The sequence below is a fragment of the Poecilia formosa genome, unplaced genomic scaffold (genome assembly GCF_000485575.1).
Source record: "Poecilia formosa unplaced genomic scaffold, Poecilia_formosa-5.1.2 Scaffold19, whole genome shotgun sequence".
NCBI classification, from domain to species: domain Eukaryota; kingdom Metazoa; phylum Chordata; class Actinopteri; order Cyprinodontiformes; family Poeciliidae; genus Poecilia; species Poecilia formosa.
This window is the reverse complement of record NW_006799958.1, coordinates 1,785,847-1,808,433: the sequence shown is the minus strand read 5'-3', so window position 1 is coordinate 1,808,433 and position 22,587 is coordinate 1,785,847. Positions and strand designations below refer to the sequence as shown.

Genomic DNA, 22,587 nt, shown 5'->3' with positions numbered 1-22,587 from the left:
CAGTTAAATCTGTCTTAGATCAAACTAGGCAAAGACCAGCAGTTTTTAAAGTGTAGATTTATAGGGAACAGAAAAATCAGGTGGTCTCTCTTCCATCTTACAGTAGAAAATTATATTTTGTTATAACATTTTCTCAGTCTTAGCATTCTGAGCATAAAATAAACATCGGTTTAATAAATTTGCATTTAAAGAAATTTGATCATTTCACTAAAATACTTAATTGTTTTGTCTTCCAGAAAACATATTTATTTATATAATATTTTATATAGAATGACTTCTAATTCACTAATTAGAAGTCATTATTTTGCCTTGAGTACAATAACAGACAGTTCTTGTTGCGTTAATGATATGTTTTTTCCCCCCATGCCAAGTCTATTTATACAACTATAATTAATTTTGTCACAATGACAAGATGTCAACTTAATAATTTTCATAATATTATGAGAAAATATTACTGTGCAAGAACAGGTGTATATGTAGTGTCTTTAAAAAAATAATGTAAACAAGATTTATAACCGAGTAAGCACGAATCAGTTGTGCGTGGCTATGATGCTAAAATGATTATTTACTGTGCCTTACCTGTTTCCTGTAACTCCTGGTGACAAGTTAGCAATCGGGGCAACAATTTTAATGTTTTGATCATCCTAAAGCATCGTCTCTCTTTATCTTGACTTTGTGGGAAAACCATCAGCAATTTCAAAAATGGAAAATAAATGTTGTATTACGACCTTAAGCAGAATCTCATCTGAGCGTTTTCCTTCTCCAAGAATGACGTTCACAGCTATTAAGCAGGCCTGTGACTTTCACCGTGATTCAAACTGAGGTGCTTATGCTTCAGCTATACTCCTGAACAGTATACTTAATTGTCTGCGTCCCACTGTGCACAGTTTCTGCTTTATCTCCAATAATAGCCAGACATTGTTGAAACGGTTGTTAGCATAAAGCAGAAATCTTACAAGGATATTGCCAGTCTAGTGATATTTTGGCCCAGAAATCGCTTTGATCTTTGCCTGAAACAGCCTCCGTTTGATAAGGCTTTCAAATGAACTGTGGTGTGAACCTCACTTTCCCGCCTCCTAAAATGGCATTGAGCAAAGATGTGCCTGCTCGTAAGCTCTTTCATGGCTACCACTTTTTTTTTTGTATTATTATTCTTATTTTTCCAGAAGAAAATCACAGGCACTAAAAAAATCAAACTGTCTTCAGTCAACATTTAGATTCCTAATATGCTGTGCGAAGTGGAGGCGCGAAGGAGGAGACTCCTTTCATTAGACACTTCACTGAGGCTGTGAAGTTTGCTCCCTCCATCTGAGATGACTTTAAAAGAGAAACAATGCCTCTGCCTATTGGGCCTTTGGAGATTTTCTCTCTCATCACATATTAATGAAAGCGGTGGCATGTATGGAGTTAGAGAGCTCAGGCAGGAATAGTTGTGAGGATGCCAAAGAAAGCTCAGTGCATGTTCACAGATATTTAACATATCTTCTCGCTCAAGAAATCTTAACTTTAACACGAATGTGCTTTGCACAATTTGCACCTTTGCCCCTCAAGCACTACACAAGAATGTAGGATGTATAGCAACTGCCTGAAGAGGGCGCAATTAACCTGAGATGCCACCTGTCACCTTTCTCACTCACTTTCTCACAGACGGTGCACAGAAACGTTTCACTAAAACATAGATGTCTCATGCCAGTCACGCATGCAGTAGGAATCAGAGGTGAGTTCGTGCCAGTTATAATGATCAGAGTGTTGTACATCTGTTTCCAGCTACGTCTTTAATGAGACAGGCCCATCACGAGCCTTTTGATATCCTCGGAGGGTCACAGCGCGCAGACACATTAACGCTCGTAATTTGCAGCAAATCAAGGAATTTTTCCGTTTTGTTTTGTTGGGACGGAGGATCACACCAATTACCAGTTGTTTATTGTTTGCTATTGTTGCACTTCGCTGCAGTCGAGTGATATCTGGATGTCGGCCGCGACACCACATCAGCTCCGAGTGGAGGAGCTCTTTTGAAGCCTTTCATTTCGTCTTGCCATATTAGCTGCACAAAGTGGCCCTAGACAACATGCTGCCTTCGCTTTCAAGATAAAAAAGAACCGAGCATTACATCACTTTGTAAATAACTTGACGAATTCAGGAAATTGCAAGTAAATTGGTCACCTAACAAAAAAAAAGAAACGACAACAACAAAAAAAAACACCCACCCATTTGGAAAAATGTGTTTCATCTATTAATTTGCCTCAAGATAACAATCTTTTACATAATCGCTCGAACATGGGAACAAGAGTTTGTGTTCGATTGTGGGCATATGTTGCTGGCTGCAGACAAAGCTCCCTTTTTCCCCTCTTTTTTTCCGTCTCAGCCTTCCCCCCCTAGCCCCCCAACCCCGCTCCGATGGAACGGCTGATTCGCGAAGGCAAGAAAACTCATGGAAATCAGCAAGGCCTTCATTATACCAAGGTCATTACATCTGGCTTTTATCCTCCTCTGTACTTATAGGGAGGTAAGGGAATCCTATTCCACATCACCCAAGGCCTCACCTTTGAACACACATGCACCGCCTTAGACCCGGGCCAGCGTTTACACACACACACACACACCCACACACACGCACACTCCCTGTTCCTCTTTCATTTGGCCTCCTCGGATTTCATCATTCACTTTTACATCACATTAGTGCGGCGTGTTAGTGGTCGGCTCGTCTGAGAGAGAGAGAGAGGAGGGCGGCCTGTACATCCGAATGAGACTGAATAATGCACGGCAGAAGGCTTGCAGGGTGTTCGCGCCGCTACACCGTATTTACAGAACAGCTAAAGAAATTCCATGCATGAAGAATGACGGATATGCCATTTAACATCTTGGGTGGGTTTTACATCACTACACACACACACACAAAAAAAACACTGCTGGGTTATTTTTTGAACCCAGATGCAAAGTTTAGGCTGTTGGGACAGGGAGAGTTGTAGGGTAGTTTCATCTAAACGTTAAATCACAAACTCTGCCGCAGCTTAAAGGGATCCTCATCAATCCTCACCGAGCTGCTTTGAATTGTACAACCATCTGATCAGACTTCATTTAACTTCTTCCAATGAATATAATTTGAAATGGTGAGTTAATGACAGAATTGACTGTCATTAACAAGGTTCACTTAACGGTGCAGTAATGTGTATTTTTCACACACATAATGACCTTTTATTGCACAATCAAGTAAGTATGTTACCTTCAGCTGTTACAAAAACGCTGTATATATCAAACATGATTTCAAAGTAATTAGCCTTTGTCTCTTTAAGAAGCTCCTGATCTTTCCGACACTCCACCCACATATAATATGCGTATGTAAAGTTTTTCCAACCAGACAAAATGTATCATATTTCTTATTTATTTATTATTCATTTTCATACTGCGTTTTAAATTGGACAGTTTGTGTGACTGGAAAGACTTTATGTTCCATTCTCAGTTTATTTTTCTTCTAGGAAGGTAATAGGTCCCACATCCAGGTTATGAGATTTTCTTTTCTCCCTGCTTATTTAGTAGATTTAATGTTAGACATTTTTTTTTTTACTTTAACCCTTTTTTTTTGTCTTGAAAATCTAACCCAGTACACTGGTTCAATTGGGATCTTAAGTAAACCAGAGAGCCTATTACTTGATCCAGCTGGATTTAAAAAAAGATTGATTTCAGCCCAGCAGTCTTTACAGCGTAGACCTACAAGGTACACTAAAATGTAGGTGGTCTCTTTTTACTCTTCACAATAAAGTATCCGATTATGTTGTTTTATAAGTAAAATGTTCTCATTCTTTGCATCAACAGTTGAAAATAAACATTATTAATTGAAGAAAATGTGGTTTTGTGTCTAAAATGTTTTTCAACGCTTACTCTCTGAAAAATATGAAGTATTGTGAACAGATTTTTGTTTTTGTAAGGACCTGCTCGGTGATCTGAAGAAATAATTTTTCTTGCGTACAATAACAAACGAAGTTGCTTTAATTAGGCCATTATTTTCAAAGTAACCTAAACCCACATTGCTAAGGGTGAAGGGGGGTGGGAGGGGGGAACGCTCCACTTTTAACGTTAATATTTTTAATGGACATCACAAGACAGTTGAGTCTAACTCAACAGCACAGTAAAGAGGAATTTTAAAAAAGGAAACGTGTGATCACTAGGGAAGGAAAGTGCTCTCAATGTGCGCCAAAGATGGTGTCTTCTGTCTACCTTGGTGTCTGCGTCTGATTTGAGACTCTCCATTGATCTGATCCCACCTAAGAAGTGGCGAGCATATTAAAGCGAAGCTGTGATGGCCGAACGTTTCTTATCAGGGGCTGTGGCTTTCGTCCAGGTTTTGGGGTGTTGCAAAACAAAATGTATTTTGAATTTATGTGCTGATTAGAATAAAAAAAACCCAAAAGAAATCCCAAACAAGTCCAGCGCAGTGCCTGCCAACATACACTGGCCTTCGTGTTTGATGCCGATTTCATTTAATCTTTAGGTGGAGCCTGGCGTTTCTGTCCCGAATCCTTGATCCGGGTTCACCTTACCGGAAAAGTCTCTCTTGCTGCCGTCCAAAGTAAACAAGGTTGCTCTTGCACCCCCTCTTGTTCAGGGTTCACAGGCTCTCTGCTTGCCTTTAGGTAAAGGGATTCCTCTGTTATGCTGCCCATCCACAATGATTTAACTATATTTCAAACTTCAAAATGAACACTAAAGTCTTCATCTGTTCTGGATGAGAGAGAACGGAGAAATCCGTCTTGACAAAACACACACATATGGTGCCTTACCCTGGAATGTTTTTGGCAACGACAAAGGAAAATGTATTTCAGTGGGGTTTTATGTGACAGATCTATATGAAGTATATGAAGTAGGTCATAATTGTGAAAAGAAAGGATATATCTTTCATTGACCCTCAGTAGTGAAATTCAAATAGAGAAATTAAATAAGATAAGCTAACGCTGGAGCAGCTACAAGGATAACAGTTCTGTTTTGGGAGTGTATTGACAGGAGGACAACTATTATTAATGCATTCTTAAATCTGGAATTTATAAAAGTGCAAGGTTTTTGAATTGTTAAAAGGAAATCATAAGAAACATAGCAGTGTGGAAGAAATAGGAATGAAATTCAGGGATTTTTTTTAATACACCTTTTTCATAATGCCATGTCTCAACTGTGTTTGTCATTTTTATGTTGATGTCCGGTGAGTGCATTCTTTGAAGTGTTCTTACTGCTTGTCTAGTCCTTTATGTTCTTTTAAATAAATAAATCTGAAGGTTTAAATCTTAAAAATTGCTGTGTGTGGTGGAAAACTGAAACTCCAAACACGCCACCACTCACAGCAAAACATGGTGGTGGCAACACCTTCCTGTAGAGGTTCTTTTTTTCTTTTAGCAGCGACAGGGAAGCTGGTTTGAGTTATTGGAAAGGTGGCTAGCACTTTGTATCGCCTTGTTGCTGAAAATGTGCGATATAAATAAAATTACCTTTAATTTTGCTAAAATTAAAGGTAATTCCTTGGAAGAAAACCTGTTCTTACAGCAGGTTGCAACTGGAAGGCTTACAGTGCCCATGAAAAGTATTCACTCTCTTGGATGTTTTACCCTTTTTGTTGCTTTTAAAAATTAGTCATGATCAACATTTTTTTCTTTTACAAAAAAGAAACAAAAGTACCTCATTAATGTCAAAGTGAAAATTTATTTTTTTTCTTTACAAAATAATGTCAATGAAATAAAAATATGTAACATAAACTAAGTGGCTACATAAATATTCACCCCCTTCAAGGCAGTTTTTAGTAGATGCACCTTTGGCTCTGATCACAGGAATCTGTGTGGAGAGGCCTTGGTCAGGTGTGCACATCTGGACTCTGCAATTTTCCTTCATTCTTCCTCTCAAAACAGCCCTTTTCAAGTGAAACCACAAATTATCTATGGGATTGAGGTGTGGGCTTTGAGTGGGCCACTTGACAAACATCCACATTGCTATCTTCAAATAATTTTAGTTGTAGTTCTCTTGCAGTTCTCCTCTGGGATTTCCCTATGTTTTACCTTCTACCTTTACAAACCTTTCAGAGCCTGCTTCTAAGAAGTATCCTCACAGCATGATGCTGCCACCATTGTACCTCAAAGTAGGGATGATGCGTTTGTGATGATGTGCATTGTTTGGGGTGAATACATTGTCTAGGCACTGTAGATCAAAGTGTTATCATTTCGCTAAAAAAGTCCAAAGTCAAGACCTGAATTCATATGAGGATCTGCAAACTCTTGAAAGTTGATGTGGGCAGACACTCTTCATATAACCTCCATAAGAGTTGTAGATATTTGTTGTTTTTTTTTGTTTTGATAAAATGCCTTAAAGTATAACTATATTTTGGTTGTAATGTAACAAAATATTTTAAAGCTTAACATTATTACCTTTGTAAGATCCCGTAGGAGTTCACAAACATCAGACAATGCTGTTTCTGCTGTAACCTTTTCCAGCAGCACGAAAACAATGCTCTGCTGTGTTGCTCTCGCCGCTGGATGTTTTATGAGAAGTGAAACAGATGTTCGCTTTTTCGATTGGGTTTGGCAGAAGTGCTCAGGAGACGGCCCTGGAAAAGGACGAGCATTAGGCACCTGATCGGACAGGATCAATGGGAAGCAATTAGACGATAAGTCTGTGACTGTTCGGAGGCCGAGACCTTTTCCGGCAGAGGGGAGGGAGAGTGATCGAGTGAGGGAGATAAACTGTTTAATATCTGAAACCTGAGCACATACCCTCTTCACACGTGTGCCGATGAAGCAGCGTCGTGCAGTATTTATTATGCGCTTGTGATTATGTGCTTTGCCTAACACCTATTGTCATAAAGATGCGCGATTATTATGGGAGCAGGATTTTTTCACAGCAGGGGAAAGAAAGGGGCTGAGTCGACAACAGGTCGGGCCTCCCTTTGTGTCTTCATTTGATCGCTCAGCAAAATTCATATTCATGCTCCCAATGTGCACACAGTGGCACGCTTTATTTCGGTTGCATGTATTAACAAAAAGCCTCACAAAGTCACATTTTGTACTTCTGTAACGCAAACACAAGGCAAAAGGTAACGGAGGAGCTAGGTTCTTCACAGCAGAGGTAGAGACAGCCTCCAGGAGCTGGCGTCTTGTTATTTCTGTAGTATCCCTGGGAAAAAGGTTAAGATCTCACAGCGGGCTGATTATTAGGCTAAACCAGGGTGCACTGTGTTCTGTGTGGGCTGAAAAGACCAGTTCTGACCATTAGTGTGCCTCCTGTGCCCCAGGTCGAGACTACAGAAGCAGCTTGAGCATTTTTTCTCTACTTTATGGGTGTAATGATGTCACACAACACCTAACTGCATACTTAATCCAGCCTTTGTGAGGTTATGTTTTGATTTGCCTGTTTATCTGAAAGACATCTCATTTCAAATGGACGTACGCACAACGCAGTGAAGTGCCTTCTCTCCCCTGCTTGAATCCTCTGCTGTTGCTCACATCCGACACTAGATGGCTGTCTGAGCTGCGTGTGCTTCTCAAAGAGAGAGCCTCTTTCTGGTGCTGCTGCAGGCCTCAGAAATGCACATCCTTTTTTGTTAATAATGCTTCAAGACACCTGGGTTATGAATACACAGACATGTCACCCAGCTTCATGTTTTGATGTTTGAATTTGCCAGCCCTTCGTTTGTTTCATGAGGTCTCGAACAATGGATTTAAATACGCTGTCATCAGAGGAAGTTAGCCACAGATGCACACACACGGAGGTGAAAGGGCATCTGAATTTGTTTAAAAATAAACTCTATGCTATGCCATTTTCAATCTATGCCCCACACGTTTAGATGTGTTTTTTTTTTTTATTGCTTCAGGTAAACTGACAGGACTGAAAACAAATTTTGATGTGAAAGGCGCCGTTGAACACATTATTTATCATGATCGTTTTAAATTGTGTAATTATTTAAAGTCATCTGCCATTTGTGGCTCGTCTGTATGGGATTTTGTAGAAAGCCTTTTGTAGTTTCATTACGTGTGGTAAGTGCAGCCACACAGAGCACTTGCTTGGATTGAGTTTAAAGACTGTCTTTTTTCGTCCTGGTTCGGAGGCCTTCCATCTCTCTGGCCTGGAGCTTCCAAACCGCACAGCCGGCCAGTTCGCGGTGGCCCTTTTATTATGATGTCAGCACTTTGCTTAAAAGAGCATTCAATATCTCCAGGATGACCATCACAGGAACATCAGTGGGATAGCACACAGGCAAGAACCAGATGGCCATTCCTCATTGCCGGTCGTTTACTTTTTTTTTTTTCCTTTCCGCTCATTGATTTATTGGAAGCTGACAGAGTAATTGAATTTAGTAGCAGTGATTATCACAGCTGAACAGGTTGCCTTGTTTTTTTTCCAGCATCTGTTTGCAGTGGTTCACTTTGTAAAGGAGTTTTGTGGCTATAAGATATTAGCTGTTAGATAGACAGATAGATTCTATAACTTAAAATCAGAAGGTCAATCATTATTCTCATCATCCTACAGTTTAAAAAACTGAAAAAACTAAAAGGCTGATATGATCATGAGTGGTATAATTTAAAATGTCAAAGTTACGAACTGTCATAAGACTAATGTTTTGAGAGAATAAAAGTTTCTGTTTGCATCTAGCTTTAGTTTAGAGACATGGCTGATGCTAACGTTAAACTTGCTGTAAAATGCTTATTAGCCCTCAAGTATCATGGATGTGGTTTTAAAAGAAAAGGTCAGCTTTAATAGAATAGTTTTTAAAAGTTTATTACCATTTCTGTAATATTTCAAGCCCTGATTCTACTAGTGTGCTATAAATAAATAAAGTTAGAAAACCAGTGGGATTCTGTAGTTGTGTTGCTAACTACAAGCTCATAACAATGTATGTTCCCTAATATTATTACATTCAAATAGAGAACATACTCTGAAATGTATATTTTATGTCTCTTTGTGTTCATCTGGTCCAAGAAGATACAAATGATCAAACGCGCTAATAAATAATGGAATTCCAACTTAATAGGGTGCTGCTGCTGTTTCAAACAACAAAGGACATCTGAATTCTCGGTGCAGTATATTTCTATTAGGTGCTCATCTACATAGACAAAAACAGGTGAAAAGAAATTGAAGATGAAAACCAGACAAGAACCTTATTTTTCCTCTGCATATTTCTATTGTAACTGTGCAACTTGCTACTGCAATGATATATTTTGTTTTATTGCAGAGGGACAAAAACTGGCTCTGCACTGATGGATGCACACATAAGTTTTAATTTGCGAAGTTCGTTGTATATTTTCTGATTTCTCTTTAGACCCCCAAAATAAAAACAAACAAACAAACAAAAAAAAAACTGCAAAGACAGAAGCCAAAGAAATCCAGTAAATTCAACTTAATAAGGAAGCAATTGAGTGAAGGAGATCTTAACAAGTCATAATCTAAAGATTTCACAGTGGACAGATATAACTGTGTACCAGAGGTCTTGCATGCAGGCTCTTCACAAGAACTGGAGGCCAAAAACATCTGGTGCATTCAACTGGTGTTGGTTTGTTTTCTGACACACAAACCCAGGATTGTACTTAATTTCTTTTTGGCTCTAGTGGCCTTTATTCAATAGTTAATTGACAGGAAGGTGGGTAATGAGAGAGGGGGGAAGACATGCAGCAAAGGTTGCCAAGGCCGGGAATCGAACCTGCGACAGCTGCGTCAAGGACTAAGGCCTCCATATGTGGGTTGTGCTTAACCCCTGCACCACCACAGCACAACCCAGGATTTGACTAAATTTGCGAGACACGAAAAAGAATCAGTTCTGAGAACACATCCCTCACCAACCTCCATCTATTTGCAGTATCTCTGGCTCCATAATTCATGCAAAATGAAATGAAAACCTTCTTAGCAATATGTAGATTTCCTTATGCAAAACAGCATCACCTATGGTGCACCGACCGCAGCTAATGCCTTTGATCAGCCTCTCTGACATTCTCTAACTACTGAGAAGAAAAGAACTTAAAAATTGTAAAGGCTCTTAATTGAAGTGAACATAAAAGAAGATACATGGTGTTAATTGGTATACGCTAAGAATAATCTAGACCTTGGAGACCACTGTCCCTTACCGCTCCCCACCCCTCACCACAACTCTGCCAAAGTGTCAGGATTTACATCTTTAATTCAAGATTTCCCCACATTAATTACCTCGCAGGCAGAGAAGTGCGAATCACTTCATTTTAAAGTATAATAAACATCCAAATAGCCCCCTCCCTGCTCGTCCATGAATATAAATTTTGATTAGAGTGCAAAAACACTCTTCTACTTCTTTAAGGGGAGATGAATGTGGGCTGGGAAGATTTTTATTTTGTTAGTTATAGCCTAACTTGAGTCTTTAACCAAAAAAAAAATTACAAATGTGAGAGCAAAGAGAGAGAGAATGATACAAGTAAGCAGGAAAATATATTGTGTTTTTAAATTTTGCAGCAAATTTTAATATCGTGTGCAGGGAAGTGAAGAAATTTTCCAATATGATCTTTGATTATGAGAAGAATACAGCGGCCTCTCTTTTCCTGCTCAACATGCTGAATGGGACAAACTGAGTGGCAGGATGGAAGTGGGAGGATCCACAGTGACACACATACACACAGACTAGCGCAGGAACGCACACACACGCACACACACACACACACACGCACACACACACACACACACACACACATGCTGACAGACAAATGACCCTCTGATGGAAAGTGAAGCACTTTGAAGTCCTTAAATGCAGCACAAACACACCTCACACTGTAGTATTATAGTGCCTGCTTTTGTTTGAGTTAAAATTTTTTTATCTTGTGAATAGGTTCATGAGAGGATGTTTTTTTTGGGGGGTAAATAATAAACATCTGTTATGATTTATTGAAACTTTTTGAAAAGCATCCCAGAGTGGCTTGAAATTTATTGAGTTTATTAAGCCACAACAAGCAATTTATGTAAACACAGTTCAAACGAGTACAGCTCCTGTACACCTTACAGTCTTTGCTCTTTTTTTTTTTTTTGAAGCGATTTATTTTGGGAATTTGTTTTAATTTATTGGCTCAAAGTGCACGGCGCTCTGTGTAAAAACTGAATTGATACAGAAACCTGCAGGGACACATTAATTAAAATAGCAATCTAATTAGCATTCCGCTGTGACCTAAAAGTTGAATATTATTAGAGCTGTAACCCTCAGCTGCGATAGGGGAAAAAAAAGAAAGGAGAGAAGAAAAAAAAGCTTACATGACGGTGAAATTGAAATTCAAAGAGCTGCAGACAATGTACACACAGATCAAAAGAATAAACGGGGAGAAAATAACACACCAAGAAGTTTTACATTTCCTCATGAGGGGGAAAAGCAGCAGGCTGGTGCGATCCTGCACCCACATAAAACACCCACAGTCAGTTTTAAGTAGCAGGGTAGTTTAATCTGCAGCGTGGATGAAAATACTGACTGTGACTCAACACTGAAGCTATTCTGGAGACTAAATGTACTGTTTTTTCTGCCTATTGAAGTTTAAAGTAAGGGCTTAAACAATGTTTACAATTAGGGTAACTTGTGCTTAAAAAGCAAAGATTTAGAGGTTTACATGAGCCACTGAACTCTAACTAAACTTGTTTAAATAGAGTTATTATTCCGCCATGTTAGTGTCTTCTAACATGGCGGATGTCAACATGTTGACATTGTCTTCTTTCAGAGACGATGCCAACAGGAAGTCTATGTAGGTGAAACATCTGTCAGGACAGGATCTCTTCCAATTCTTTGGAGGAGTGGAATCAGGTGAGTCATCTTGGAGACGCCATCTTGTTTCTCTACGATGGTGGCGGCGGTGGTAGGTGGTTCAATCCCCACTTTGTCTGCCTCCGTCATCGTATCCAAGGGCAAGACACTTCACCTCCTGGAGGGGGTCAGAGGTGAATCTGTGCATGAATGGGTGAATGTCTGAATGTTGCATGAAGCACTTTGGTTTGTTTTTTGAAATTCTCCAGCTTCTCTTCAAGCTCTAAATGACACAACAGGGCAATGTTCCACACAGCATAAATAAAATAGATAAAAGAAGCAAACCTCATTGAATGTTGACCAGACCTGACCTCAACCCTGTTGAATATTCATCAGTTATACCTACATGCACAGTCTGCACCAGGAAACCAACCAATAAGCATGACTATTTGTGGTGAAAAGAGAGGTTTAAAAGAAAAAAAAAACTATTCAGTGCCATAGCATGTTACATATAAGATGTGTCCACAAACACTTGAACAGGTGCTTATTTTTTGAAGAAAAAACCCTCAAAAGCATTTCTGCAAAAAGTAATTGACAATCTTGTCACTGTTCACCATTTACTCAAATAGTTCTACCTGCAAAGCTCTAAAAAAACGAGACCCTTTCTCATTGGGTGCAATTCAACACCCACCCCCTCTCAGTCATATTAAAGTATAGATGTCTTCAAACCTCTGATCTACAGGAAGCAGATCAGAAGTTTCCATTGCTCTGCCAGTTGACACCACACTTGAGGCTGACATGTTTCATCATCACCAACTGAGTTGCTACCCTACCCTAAGCGTCAGGAGAACCCATATCAACTACCATGACTTGCTCCTTAAGCCCTGCACAGGTCACGGCAATCAAAACAGTCTTCACAGGGGTCAGCGCACGCCACTCGGCTCAGCGTTACCTCTGCTTAACCTTGAGGGCTGTATATGTTTCCTCTGCATCCCTTCTGGGAGGCTTTCATACGTAGCCTTGCCTCGCGCTGTCCGAGCCGCCCGTTTTCCTCGTTGAGGGCCTCCAACGCTCCTCCTGCAGCTCTACAAGCGGCCGTGTCCCTGCAGTGGGCCGACATGCCAGCCGGCAAGCGATAATTATTCATTAGTATTCATTAGTGTGAGGTGCTGGCCGGCGCGGGGCTCATGTTGAATCAGTGTTCTGACGAGGCCTCGGCCCGGCGTGGGTCAGTGAGGAGCCAGTAATTAGGCCCACCAGTCAGGAGGCATTTTCCTGCGCACAACACGTGAGCTTTGAGAGAGACAGAGAGAGAGAGAAAGAGAGACGGCAAAACCACTGGGAGAGAAGCTGCAGGAGGAGAGAGATAAAGAAAGGAGGCTTGAAGGAGAGAGTCGATTTTCAGAAGAAAGCAAACCTTGGCCTCTTTGCTTCTGCAGCCGAGGTTGCGACCTTTCTCCGTCAGTCACTCCATCAGCAGTAGAAACATGAAATAACCTTGGCCACTATTTGTTATTCTTGTCCACCTTCCTTACTTTCCTTTGAAGTTTATTTTTCTTTTTATCACCTTTTTCTCAGTCTTCACCCATCCTACAAAAACAGCTACTTGTGTACTTCTTTATAGTGCCATTCAAAAGCATTGATGCTCATTGAACAGTTCACAATTAGTCACAATAAAATGAGAAACTTTAATATGTTCTGTCAACAAATTCTCCCACATAAGCTGTGGAATATAATAGTCCCTTCAGAGTTACTATGGATCTCCTGAATTTGCTCTTTTCAGGTTTGAGTCAAACACTTTTCCATTTCCTAGTTATGATTTCACATTAATGTTCTCTAACAAACCTCTTGTTCACAGAGCAACTGGATTTACATTGAGATTAAATCAGACTCCATTTAGTAATTGGGCAATTTGTGCAGGCAATTAGTTGCATTAAATTTTATTTGGGATTTTCAGGGTAAAGAGGTTTGAAGACAAATTAATTCTGTGCATTTTTACATTTTTTTATTTAAAATTATATATTGTTTTCCTTTTCATGTTTACTTGAAGGTTTAAGACCGTGCTTAAGACAAAATGTCATTAAAGTCTATTAAAGTTTCTTGTTGTGACGTGACAAAGTGTGAAGTTCAATAAGCACTTTTCTCAGGCTCTGAATGTATTACCTTCTGCTGCTGCATTCTGCTTATTAATGGATCTTTGCATGTCACGCGGTCGATAAACGGCAGCACTTATCACTTACAGAAATAATTGCATAACGCTAACATGACAAAGTGCTCGCCTCCCAGGAATCCTGTTTGTATTATAAATGCGAGCGAGGCCTAACCGAATTAATCTAATCAGAAGATAATTACAGTGGCTGGAGCAAAGCTGGACTGATTCATCAAACTGCTTCTCTCACCCCCCGAGCTATTAAAGCAGGAGATTACAAACCTGAGTTAAAGGCATCCACGGCTTTCAAAGCTGACCGTGCCAAAGCTGTCAGGATGCATCTGACAGAGCTCAGACTCTGACTGACAGCAATTGAGAAAACAACGGGTCAAGTGTGGAGCTGCTGTGAGACGGGAGCCGAGACGGTGCAAGGCCTCCGGATCCAAATCCCTGTAGGGGCGAAAGCTTATCCTGTCAACAAATAATGTGATGTCAGTTTAACCTTGAGTAGAACAAACAAACAAACAAAAACAAAAATGCTGACAGCCACTGCTTTCTGTTTCGTTGCGGGTAGGGAAAGATCTGGTCAACAGATTCTCGTTCTACACTATTCGCTTCATACAGAGGGTCTTGGCTCTGTTGAGAAACAATCGCTTCCTGGAGGTGTTGAAGTTTTAAATTTGGCCCGATGGCTAACGTTTACCCATGGTGTATGTAATGTGCCAGTTTGACGGCAAGAAACTTGGCCATCCTCCTCTGTGAAGAGAGAAGTGCCGATCCGAACAAGGAGGTAGTTAATGTTAATTCAATATTTAGAAACATGGCTAACATGGACTGAACGGCTTTGTTCACTTTGTTAACTTTTCGGCAAGATAAAAGAACTTAAGTAAATAATATTGATGAAAAAACACTAGTTCCACTGGCAGATTATTTCACTCATAAAAAGACATTTTTCCCATGTTATAAATGAAATATTACGGATTACTGACTTAATACAAACTCCTATATCTTGCTGAAAAGTCACTTGCAATGTTGATTTTGTCTTAATTCAAGTGTGCTAAGATATTTAGTCTAGAAATTATACCAGAAATACTTAAGATAGTATTTCTGTTGTAAGATTTTGTGCTTTTACAATGTAGGGGAAGAGGGCGTACCCTCCTACAGCGGCGCTGTATCCTGACATAATTTCAGATTAGACAAACTACTGCGACGAAAAGCGTACCAGGGGACACCCTCCTTTTGGTAAACACCCCCTTCCTCTTCGTCTTCATCCCCACCACCTCTCCTATTTTCTTCTTTCCCCTCGGGTTCAGGCGTACACTTATTCCCCTCCTTCAGATTTATGGCTCTGGCATATAGGTGCACTTGACAGCTATCAGATTGGCATTGCAGAGGAGGGAGATCCCAAAGTGAGATGGGGTTAGCTGGGTAAATCTATCAGGGCTCTGTCCAGGAGGAGGAAGAGGATGAAGAAGAGTGCGTGTATGCATGTGTGTGTGAGTGAGTGAGTGAGGGGGGGGGAGAAGAAGCCAGGGGGAGAGCAGAAGAAGAGGGGAGAGGAGAGAGAGGGAGAGAGAGGGGCTCGGTGGGGCCCCGCTGAGCACATAAGCTTCCATGCTGAGCACAGCTCTGGCTAGCTGACAGTTGTGCTCAGCCTTCACTGTAATAATGAATAAAAGGAAACTCCCTGCAGATTACACATCTTCCGTGTTTTGACATTGACCTTAATACATAATTTAACCACAAAGCCTGAAGAGTGTGTAACGAGATAAGAGAGGACCAGAGGATAGGGAAAAAAAAACAAAAAACACAGATGCAGGGGCCTAAAACATACAGGCCAAAACAACAAAAACACCTCTTCTGTTATGGCTTTAATATAACCCAACCTGCAAGGACTAGTGGAGTCTTTACTAAATAGAAGGAGGAAAATTGAGGAAATATCTTTGTGCCAGAAAATCTGCTAAATGGGTGGCAGCAGAAGAGGAAAATTACACGTTTGTGTGTTTGAAAATGCTGTGACTTTTCCAGCTTATCGAATTCCCAATGGGAGGAGTAGGTGGTGCTGTTAAACCTCAATAGAATAGTAATGTGCCATCCGGCGTTGGTGTGTGTGTGTGTGTGTGTGCCAGTCAGCCCCTGTTTGTATGCCTCCCATACAGTGTGTGCAGCTCTGCACCGACTGAGTGTGATATCTGAAAGGGGCATTTGTCACTGTCAGTGTCGCTTCACAGTGTGTGTGTGTGTGTGTGTGTGGCTTTTTTTTTTTCAAGGCGTTTGAGCATCATGATGCCTTGAGTGACTGTTTACAGCAGTATTTGCTGAGCCAGCACTCTCTCCTCCCAGGGTTATGTCACTCCAGCTGGGGTCACCGTGTCATCCAGACTGCCAAGAAGTGTGATGTTTAGCCAGATTCCCCAGGGAGGAAAGTACCAGACTCAGACAAGTTCCAGGCAAATATCTCAAATGTAAGCTTAAGAAACGCTGAAAATAATCTTTTAACTAAAGTATTTGGATTCTATTTTGCTATAATGTGATTTTATTTGTATCTTTGTATCACATTACAACCGTAAAGTTCAATGGAACAGTTTTAAACCGTTTTTACAAATTAAAAGTGGATGCATTTTTAGTCATTTTGCTTTAAAATTCCCTTCAGAAGTCACCAAATCAGTTAGCATAGTCCACCTGGGTGTAATCTGATTAAAGTATATTCGTCGACAAAGATAATGAGGTCAGGGATAAAGTTATGGACTAACTTTAGGTTAACTAGAGGTTATTAAAAATAATACTTAAAACTTTAGAAATCTTGAATTAGAATTGGAAAGATTACCGCTGTAGGCTGTCTATGAGCAGTAATTGGAGAAGCTCAACGTAACTCTAGTGGAACAATCCATTAGCACCAGTTGGCATTAACTAGTGCTAACTAGTTAATACCACTAGTTGGCACTAGTTAATGCCACTAGTTAACACTTTGTGGAGTGCTGGAGTTAGTCCAGCACTCCACAAATCTTACCTTTATGTAAGAGCTGCAAGAAGAATGTGTAAGAATAAATTTTAAAGTGTGCCGCAATCCATATGGACACTAAAAACGTACGTAAGAAGATTTAATGATGATTTAACCTTTTGCCCTACTGCCCTGAATACACCACTGCTAGTGTGAAACATGGTAGTGACGGCATCATGCTGTGGGACGCTTTTGCTTCAGCGCAGCAGATCAATGCCTCTCTGCAGCATTGATCTGCTAAATCAAATAAAATTAAATGCTTCTGGATATGTCATTATCATAATTTTAAAAATTGACAGGGAAAAATAGATTAAGACTGTAATTTTTCAAATCAGTCAGTCAAAATGACAGACAACACGTTTCTACAAAGCATTGACACTTCAAGGCCTGAAGATAAATTCATGCCACACTTTTCAGATTTGTATCTGCAAAGAAAAATTTAAAGCGAGTGTCCACTTCCTTCTACTCAACAATCTGCTGGTGTAGCATGTAAAATCCCAGCAATCTTAAAAAAAAGACTAGTTTTTTTCATTGCCCTGTACATTGTGATTGCCAGTACGATTCCTGCATTAACAATCCTTGCTGCCTAATTAAGGAGATGATTACATTACCGGTGCTCTGAAACACAGATGAAGATATTAAATATGAATTAGAGAGGCCGTATATGCCTTCCTCCTCTCTTCGCTCTCCCTCATCCTCTTTAACTCCTTTCAAACCCTTTCGTCTTCAGGCTCCACAAAGACAGACTGTTCTGTAATTGAAGCGCCATGTCAGAGTCGCCTTCCTGTCCGCATGCAGCCCTCTGATTTGCTCCGCTTCTCATTAGTGTCATAATTACCTCCGGTTGAAAAGCGAGGGGCTCGAACGAGCTCCTTGTCTGAGTGCTAAGGTGAAAGTGCCGGCCCGTGGCGCTCTCAGTTGGAGGAGGTTGAGACTGACCTCCAAGCCAGCAGGGGGCAGTGGAGAAGTTCAGAACCAGGCCTGCGTGCTGTCCACAGCTGCGCTCATAGGCTCTATTTAACGGCTACATGCTGCTTTCTGTGGTAACAAGCAGCGGTAAAGGGAGACTAATTGGTTAATAAATGAAACATGAAAAACTCCCGGCTGGAGTAAGAGTAGCTTCTCCGACTGCCATCTTTTTTTTCTTCTTCTTTTTTTAATTTTCTGTCTCTTTCGTTATTCCCTTTTCTTTCTAAACGTGCTTCCTTTTCTTTAATTTTGTCTCCATAAGACTCACAAACCTGACAGTGTGTCTCCAGGCCTTGGCTGAAGCCTTCAAAACTCAAAGAGCTCTTGAGGGGATTTACTTGGCTGCATCACCGTCCTGAACGGGCTCCAAAGCGGTCCAGCTGGGTTGCACATCTAGTAAATTGTTGTAAGTGTATCTGAGCGTGTGGAGTGGTGCCATCATGGCTCAGCTACCAGCGTAGAGCCGCTGCTATGACTGCGATGGCACTAGCACTTTGGTGCCTTGCCATCAGGCTATCCTCCAAGGACGGTGTCAAGACAGGCAAGTCTCTGGATCTGGATGCCTGAGAGTGTGCAGGATGATGCAGGGCGGTGCTTTACTTCTGCAGCAGTAATCTAATGAGCCTGTAAACACACTCATTTGACATCATTAATTGGAGGGAGATCAGAGACCCAAAGGGGGGTGCGTGTGTGTGTGTGAATGTGTTTGCGTGTGCATGTGTGGGGTAGCAGTTGGAGGGTTCTCCCATCAGAGAGGGTTCTCCCATGATCAAAGATTTAGAGTGTGAAATCCCTGATTATGCGACAGAAAGACACATTAGAGGCTGTTTTCTGCCATGCTGGGAGTGTTTGGTCAGTGCCAGCAGCAGACCTTGATTTCAGCTATCAAAAACCAGACAAAAAGGGCAGCCCTCTGTTTAGTCCTTTTATTTATTTATTTTTTAAACAATAAGTACAGACATCGCAGTTGAAGGACGGGGAGTTTCACTCGGACCGGGTTGCTGATTCCTGAAATTTCGCCTCAGCGGTAAACACATGGAGCTGTATTTTGACACTTGGTGACAAAAGTTTCAGTTTGCATTTTCAACAAAGTTTTAAGTCCTCCACATTACCGTCACAGAGTGTTATTCATTAGCCCTAATTGTGCTGCCATACTGTTTCAATCACATTTGTCAGCTAGATCTAAGCTGGAGGAAACAGAGGTGTAGCGCTCCAGTTGCTTGCTCCTTTGCTGTGACTGTAGCCCAGTCCAGTCCTTAATGATCTGCCTACCACCCGCACAATGGCCCGCACCGCTGTTCGCTTTCATTTACCAGTGTGCCAGTCTCTGAATTCCCCTCATCAGCCCTTTGTTCATCTCTGTTTCATGTGTTTTTTTCTTTCTTTTTTTTTTTTGGAAAGGGGGGCTGATTTGAACGATGCATCTCTGTATGGGATACTTTTGAGTGAGTAGTTTAGAGAGACAGGGAGAGCAAGAATTTTCTCGACTGCAATGCATTATGAAGATTTCACTTTCCGCCTTTGATTCTGCACTGACAGTTATCCTTCAGCCCTCCTTTAAAGTCCCACTTTCAATCCCTAATGGCTGTCATGTCGCTGCACTCTCTGGACTCTTACTCAAAGTGTCATTGGCATAATGGTCGGCAGCCGTTGGCCTCTTTTGATCATCCATGCTGTGTGCGAGAGCAACCGGGGCTGAAGCAGTGAGGTGCATGAGGTGTGCATGCGTGTCGCTGTGCATGTGTGCGCACTGCTTGCGCCTTTGCTTGGCTGCCACTCCCAGGCAGAGCTCCACGACCGGAAATCTAAAATTCACTTTCAAATAGTTTTTCTCCTGTTCTTGGAGCCTAATAGCCAAGCAGTCATGTGTGTCTGCGTGTGCGTGTGTGTATGTGTGTGTACTCATTAAAGCAATGGGGCAGCTTTCTACTATGTCAGCATCTCAGGCTCTCCCCAGTTTGGTTCTCCCTCAATGGTTGTGAACTCTCCAACAAAGAGACGAAAAGCTACAAGGCAGTCAGAAAGACCGGGAGTGAGTGTAAAATCTGTTCTGTTTGTGTACGACAAAGGAATACACCAGAGACCTTGGACCAAACTCAGCTTAAGTTGAAATACCTCAGCCTACCTTCACGCGGCTCCAGACGAGTTTATTGTGGGGGTGGGGGACGTCGGCTTATTTTACGGTTGCAGTGTAAATGAGGTTTTCTTTAATATAAATACATAAACAAACCTTTATGTAACCTTTCAAATAAAATAACCATGTTTATTAGTACAAAATAAACAGTAAGAATGTAAACAGTGACGTGTGAAAGTACCTGATGCATCAAATCGAGATAGGAATAATATAAAGCTGGCCACTCTGAGGTAAAAACAAAAAACCCGGAAAACAAGTGACTGCAATGTGCACAAGAGCTTCACGGTCATTTTTCTAGAGATGGGTTGGTTACTGATATCAATATATGCCAAAGATTTTAAATCTGCAAAAAAATGTAAGTCCTTTTTACAAGACATGAGAGTGCAGGAAGCACCAGTATTTTCTTTGGCTCAATGGAGAATAGGGAAATGGAGTGCTGTTCCTTCACCCACCTGTTGCTGAAAAACGTTTCCAAGACTTTTCTGTCACTTGAAATAAAAACTAATTTGGCTTTTCGTAAACATTTCTGGCTTTACTACACTGCATTATGTTCAAATATTACGGACTGAAATCTTCTGTTTGGATGTAAAGCTCTGCTTGAACCTATAAAGTCAGCTACAATCTCAGCTGGTAAAATCATAAATATAATTTCACAAATCTAGCATTGAATAATCAGAATAAGAAAGGTGGGAATCATCTTTTGTGCTAAGGTTGTCAATCCAATAAATATTTTTCCTTCTGCTTTTTCGACTTGGCAGGCTGTCTTTCTGTCCATTTTGAATCATTATTTTGATCTTTTGTACTTTTAAAACCGCCAAAATATCAAACGATTACATCACATTAATGGGTTTCTACAGTTTGAACTTTGAAGTACATTTCATGGACGCTGCAGAAGGACGCATAGCACTTAAATTACTGACCTACAAAGCATTTCTGTTATGGAATCTCCACTGAACTTTTTCTTTGTTGTTGCCTGAATAAACTTCAGCTTTTCTGCGCTAATCGATTTCCTTTCGACTCATGTGTTTAATGCATGCTTGCTCACACACACACACGCACACGCACACACACACACGCACACACACACACGTACCTATGCAGCCCTTCCCTCCCCCTCTTACCCACAGAGGGATACAGATCAGAGCTCTCGGACAAGATCGCGTGTGATGTAAAGTTCTGGAGAATAAAAGATGTCTCTTCCAATAACGTATTTCCTCCATGTATTGAAAGACGTGTCAATTTCATTTACACCTGGCGCCGCAGTCGGAAAACAGAGAGTTCTTCGGTTGTGAGAGACAAAGCCGTACCAGTCACTCCCCACCTGAATGACTGATACATTAAACATGCGGAAAACAGCAGGAAGACACGGGGGAAGAAACATTCAAAGACAGAAATAACACATCCAAAAACAAACAACAACGAAATGAAAGAAAAAGAAACGGTGCAAATACAGTAAATCTGCCTGGTGCTGAAAACTAGCATAAAAGCAGATTCTTTCTAGGAACAGAAAGCATTTCACTGAGCCAACCCAAGTGCCACCAATATCATTTTGTGAGTGCATAAAGCCCCAGGTAGTGTCTTTTTCTAGCTGCCAAAGAAATCTATTTCTGGATTTCTGTAAATTTTGAGCCTCACACATATAAGCCCTTAGTTTTCTCCCCCGCCCCCTAAATGCTCCTTCGCCGAGGCAGGTGATCACACAGGCTTTTCTAAGGGAACCAGACGAGCATCTCTGCCTTCTAGTTTCCTGGCAGGATCGTCGGAGTACGAGCAGTCGCATAGAGGAGACAAACTAAAAACCCGCAGATCTCAGAATGCTCATGAGATGCTGACACAGCTGCCCAGGGCTTGGCCTTTTGTAGAAAATTAAATTAGGCAAGTCAGAAGACACCTCAGTCAGCAAGACAGACAGATACAAGGGGTCCTATAAGGCAAAAGTGCAGAGAGGAGTAGAGTCTCTGGTCTTCTTTGTTCACTGCTGGACACATTAAGACTCCATTAAGAAGGCCTGGCACACAGGGCGATGGCTGTCTCTGTACAGACTGAGCGAGCAACTTATTAGAAGACTGGAGCTTCTGCTTGCTCTTTCATACTGTCTTTTTCTCTTCACATTCACACACACAGGGTCTCCATGCTGTCGCTGAAAGTCCTTGCATTTAAAATGAAACTTGTAAGATAACTGTTGTTAATGTTTTTTGAATTTGAGCTCTTATTTTCAAGACACTTGTCATTCAAACATGATGAATTACATGTTTTTAAGTTTGCACAAATCACCCTTTTAATTTAGAGCAAAGACTTTGATGAAGGTTAACCGACTACAAGGCTTTTTCCTCACGTTTTATTCAGAAACTGAATATGTAGAGCATCATTTCATCCACTTTGTCTACCTCTAGATACTCTACCCACTCAGTAATTTCACTGAATGAAGAACAAGCTTGTTTTAACCAGAAATTCATCAGACGCAGACTAGAGTTTTTGTTTGGTTCATTGTATGAAACTGATTTGGAAAAAAAATGCTTATTTTGTTATTTTATAATTATGTTTTTCATATTAATTATTTTTGTTTTGGTCTTTTAAAATATAAAAATTTCCACATAACTATATTTTGGTCTGTCTGGTATTTT

The 22,587-nt window shown here is 40.8% G+C and overlaps 1 long non-coding RNA gene across 1 annotated transcript in view; it reads left to right on the top strand.

Annotated features, from left to right (window-relative positions):
• LOC103134760 (uncharacterized) overlaps window positions 1–22,587 on the top strand; it is a 71,826-nt gene that overhangs the window by 6,135 nt on the left and 43,104 nt on the right. The window contains exon 3 of the long non-coding RNA XR_475857.2: window positions 11,688–11,770. This is a non-coding gene — a long non-coding RNA (uncharacterized LOC103134760). The remainder of the gene's footprint in view (window positions 1–11,687; window positions 11,771–22,587) is intronic.